The sequence below is a fragment of the Mesoplodon mirus genome (genome assembly GCF_964341445.2).
Source record: "Mesoplodon mirus genome assembly, chromosome: X".
NCBI classification, from domain to species: domain Eukaryota; kingdom Metazoa; phylum Chordata; class Mammalia; order Artiodactyla; family Ziphiidae; genus Mesoplodon; species Mesoplodon mirus.
The window spans coordinates 24026110-24031958 of NC_138981.1; positions in this window are offsets into that span (position 1 = coordinate 24026110).

Sequence of the window (5849 nt, forward strand, 5' to 3'; positions counted from 1 at the left end):
CCTGCATCACCACCTCCTGAAATAAAAGGCAACTATTAAGCTGAACTGACCCACTCTCAGGACTAGGAGACTGGTTCAGTGAGATGGAGCCATCTATCAACCCAACTTCTGGACTGTGAAACTTCCAGGGAAGTCAGAGGAGGGAACTATAGGAGTTCAGAATAGGCCTCCCCAAAGTGTGTCACTTTTGCATGAGGATTATTCTGAGTTAAAGGCTATCAAGATCCTGTAAGCTCAAGAAAAACTGCTGTTACTCCCTTAAACTAAAAGAATTTAAACTGGGAATTTTTCCCAGAAAGGATAATTTTATATAAGTGGCCCCATGTATATAACAGGGCAAACATCTAATCTTAGTGTCCTGTAAATGACCCTCCTGTCCTTGGAAGCCCCAGGCCCCTATCCCATTCCTTAGCTCAGGATGCCATATACACCTTACTTTACCTTTTTGTCTCTGAACCTCTCATGTATGTGGGGTTCCCTTATGTACAAAATTAGACTCTCCTGTTCATCTGTCTCAAGTCAATTTCTTAGACCAGCCAAAAAGAACCTAGATGGGTAGAGCAAACTTCTCTTTTTCTGTCATGATGTATCTCCAGCTGTCTTTACCGTATTCAAAGTCGAGCCCCATCACTCACCTACTGACATAGTCTTCATATCTGTCACAATAGTCTTGAATAGTCATGCTTAACATTTTAACAAAATCAGAATAATTGTTTCTTTAACAGTGTTAAACCAATGGCCAGTATGTATAAAAACTTTAGACTCTTAATGTTTTCTAAAATCAAATCAAAATTATTTTGTGTACATTTTTCCCCCCAAGCACATGTCTAAATAATGGAATGTATGTATGGTGAAACTTATTCAATTTATCCTAATACTATTGCTAATAGTGAACTTTCTCATGTTATTTCCCCATCAGGGCTGTTCTTCACACTGTTTCTTCTGCCTCGAACATTCTTCCTCTCCCTTGCCACATGGCTGACTCCATCTGTTTCCAGACCAGCTTTTCTAAATAATGCCCACCCTTATTTCTTATCACTATACCCATATGGAATTTAGAATAAATGTATATCATCATTAAATAGTTTGTCTTTTTCCCATTTAAATAAGCCCTATGTTAGAATCACTAATTTATACTTAAAAACTATGAAATTATTAACATTATTTAAGTGAATGACTTAAAAATTATGATATTATTACCTGAGTAGAAAATAGTGACTATTACCATATTTATTACCATATTGTACAAATTACACACTAGCTCTAGGACACTGCCACAAAAAAAAAGGTACCTAAGTCTATGTCACTGTGCCCACTAAGCAGACTACAAAGTTCCAGAAAGTTTAAGAAACTTGCACAAAATCATTTGACCAGAAGTGGTAGAGTTGAGAATTAAGGGCAGGTCTTTTCATTTTTCCTCCTTAAATTTTTGTTTTTAATCTGTACTAGAGTACAGTTGATTTACAATGTTGTACTAGTTTCAGGTGTACAGCAAAGTGCAGATCTTTTTGATTGCAGAGTCCTGCACTTAGCCAATCTGCGAAAGAATCTCTCCAAGAGAAATACTGGGTCCTTATTTTCCGATAAACAAGAGATATGCGAGTACCCATCTGTTTCTCTGCCATTCATCCTACTAGTACTTGCATGCTGCTACTGATTTGGGTGCAGAACAAAAGTTTCCTGAAAAGGAATGACATACAACTTTTCTTCCTCAGACTATTTCCCCTAAGGCTGCTCAGGGAGATTACGTAACTAACCTGCCCCTATGGCTGGTTCTCACTGATTAACAGAAACAGCCTTGTAAAGGTCAGATGAGCTTAGAAATTCACAAATACGCACAGTTTAGAATTAAAAAGATCATTTTCATTTTTGTCTTTTGATTCTAAATATTCTTATAAAGTAAACAGACTAGTCCAGAATGCATGAAGGACTCAACATTCACAAGATGTAATACTCTTCTTATCTGACCACTCTAAAGCGTTGGAGGTGTTACTCAATCACGTGCAGGTAATTGTTCACGTAACTGTGCGTGTATTATCTTTGATGTGCTGGATTTATTCAGTTTCTCCTTCATTAAAGGAGAAGTAGATTTAGGTACCTTATTGGACTCCTGTGGAATCAGCTCATGACATGAATTTGCATCCACTTTGACCTCGACCATGCAGACTTTAGAAAAATAAAATAGAAAAAAGTTATTTCACTTTCTGCCATAACCAACATGCTCATTGGAGGGGAATTTAATATCTCACCCCAAAATACGTCTCTGGCATTAAGATTATTTTGAGCTAGTTATTTAAGAAACACCAGACATAGGAGAAGCTCTGAAAATCAAGTAGAAGTTAACGTTTCTAAGAGACATATACATTTATGAGGCAAATCTCCATTTTTAAGGAAAAGAGGATGACTAAATCTCTAGAAACTCTTATAAATGGAGAAGGCAAAGACTTAAATCTGCATAACAACTATAACCTTGTTTAATGTGCTTTTCCTTGATTACCTCCCATAAATGAATCCTCCTCCACCCCAACATCTTTTTTTTTTTTTTTTTTTTTTTTTTTTTTTTTTTTTTGCTGTACGCGGGCCTCTCACTGTTGTGGCCTCTCCCGTTGCGGAGCACAGGCTCCGGACGCACAGGCTCAGCGGCCATGGCTCACGGGCCCAGCCGCTCCGCGGCATATGGGATCCTCCCAGACCGGGGCACGAACCCGTATCCCCTGCATCGGCAGGCGGACTCTCAACCACTGCGCCACCAGGGAGGCCCCACCCCAACATCTTTTGTCTTCAGCTGGAGGTGGTATTTAAGGTAACGGCTTGGGCCATTTCAGGGTACTCAGTTTTCCTGAGTATCTCCTATCTATATCTATATCTATATATATACGCATACACACATATATGTACATATATGTGTATATACACACATATATAATATACATGTTATTAAACATCTGTTTGTTTTTCTCCTGTTAATCCATCTTTCTATTTCAGGGAGGTCTTGACCAAGAACCTAGAAGGGTAGAGGGAAAATTGTTTTCTCCCCTATATCATCTAGCAAGTAAAGTCACAGCCACTTGAGATGTGAATTATCCTATCATAATGAAGTGTCAATCTCCAGTGTGCGATGTATACTTTACAGTCAATTTAAGGCCCTAAATGTTTCTCCATCTATAAAAATTTTATTGGTATATATCTCTGTAAAAAAGTCATTCACCAATAAAAACATATGAAATAAACAATTTTAGAATACTGCTGATAATCATTTTCCATAGTAAAAAAAAAAGTCTTTTCAGAGAATAATATAAAGAAACAAGCACACTCAGCCATAAAAAAGAATGAAATAATGCTATTTGCAGTAACATGGGTGGAACTAGAGATTATCATAGTAAATGAAGCAAGCCAGATAGAGAATGACAAATATCGTATGATATCGCTTATATGTGGAATCTAAAAAAGTGATACAGATGAACTTATTACAGAACAGAAATAGACCCAGAGACATAGAAAACAAACTTACAGTTATCAAAGCGGAAAGGGGCGGGGGAGGGATAAATAAGGAGTTTGGGATTAGTAGACACAAACTTTACTATACGTAAAATAGATAAACAACAACCTTTCTGTCCATTGACAGAGGAATGAATAAAGAAGATGAGGTACATAGGTACAATGGAATATGACTCAGCCATAAAAAAGAATGAAATAATGCCATTTGCAGCAACATCGATGGACCTAGAGATTATCATACTGAGTAAAGTAAGTCAGAAAAAGAAAGACAAATACTGTAGGATATCACTTACATGTGGAATCTAAAACATGACACAAACGAACCTATCTACGGAACAGAAACAGACTCACAGACATAGAGAACAGACCTGTGGTTGCCAAGAGGGAGGGGTATGGGGGAGGGATGGAGTGGGAAGTTGGGGTTAGCAGATGCAAACTATTATATATAGAATGGATAAACAACAAGGTGCTACTGTTTAGCCCAGGGAACTATATTCAATACCCTATGATAAACCATAATGGAAAAGAATATATGTATATGTATGGCTGAATCACGTTGCTGTACAGTGGAAATTAATACAACATTGTAAATCAAGTATACTTCATTTAAAACATGAAAAAAAGAAATAAGCATTTAAACACTGAATTGCAGGTTGAAGTTTCATTTGAGACAGTGCACTAGTGCCAGTAAAATTCTACCTCAACTTATGATCTCTTTTAAAAATCACCTTTAGCAATGATTGTTTTAAACATCTTTATTGGAGTATAATTGCTTTACTATGGCGTGTTACTTTCTGCTCTATAATAAAGTGAATCAGCTATACATATACATATATCCCCATATCTCCTTCCTCTTGAGCCTCCCTCCCTCCCACCCTCCCTATCCCACCCCTCTAGGTGGTCACAAAGCACCGAGCTGATCTCCCTGTGCTATGCGGCTGCTTCCCACTATCTATCTACCTTACGTTTGGTAGTGTATATATGTCCATGCCACTCTCTCACTTTGTCCCAGCTTATCCTTCCTCCTCTCCGTGTCCTCAATTCTCTACATCTGCGTCTTTATTCGTGTCCTGCCCCTAGGTTCTTCATAACCTTTTTTTTTTTTTTAGATTCCATATATATTTTTCTCTTTCTGACTTACTTCACTCTGCATGACAGATTGCGCATATACCCTGAGAAAACCATAATTCAAGAAGAGGCATGTACCACAATGTTCATTGCAGCTCTATTTACAATAGCCAGGACATGGAAGCCTAAGTGTCCATCAACAGATGAATGGATAAAGAAGATGTGGCACATACATACAATGGAATATTATTCAGCCATAAAAAGAAATGAAATTGAGTTATTTGTAGTAAGGTGGATGGACCTTTAGCAATGATTTTTAATTTTACAGTTTTAAATATGTTAAGTATTAACCTTTCATTTTATTAAAATATTTCATTTATTGAAATATGAACTAATGATATGGTATCATGGGTTTCATTTTACCTCTTATTTTTCTTTAAGTGGCAAAGTACTATTTACAAATAAGATTCGAATCCACACTTCATAAAATATTTTCTAATTTAACCAAGTACGCTTGCCTATCTCCCACCTATCATTTCAGTAAAAATGTGGCTAAACAAGTGTAGAGTATTTTGGCGCTAAAAAGACAAATGTGAAAAACAAAACAGAAAAAGCTGGATCGTCAGGTAACTGACAGAATAGTTTGTACTGAGAACTACTTCAGTTTATTATCTAATCTCGTGCTTCTCAAATTGCAGTCTCCAGACCAGCACTGTCACCGTCATTGGAGCTTGTCAGAAATGCAAATTATTGACTCACATCTCAGACCTCCTGAATCAAAAACTCTAAGGTTGACAACCTGGCAACCTGGGTTTTCACAAGTCCTGTGGTTCATTCTGATGTAAACCAAAATTTGAGAACTCTCCTCTAGTCCATTCATTCATTCATTTATTTATTCACTCATCTATCACATGTATTTCTAACTTCTTACCACATGCTAGGTATTAGGTGAGTAGCTGGGCTACAAATAAGGACTAATGTATCAACAGTGACCATTTATTGAGAGCTTACACTTTGACAAGACATTTTCATAACAGATCATTAGCCTCTATAACAACCTTATAAGTATTTCTACTGTTATGTCCCAAATCCCCTTTTGGGAGGACAATGGGACCACAGGGCAGCAGACAGCATTGCTGGAAAACTGCCTCGCTCTACCTGAGAGGATCCAAGGTGATTGCCCAGAGGAGGTGACACCTGAATTGCCTTGAAATTTGAATTGTATTTCCCAAGGAAAAACAGGTTGAAGGAAAGTAAAAGAAACTATGTATCAGATAACTTTC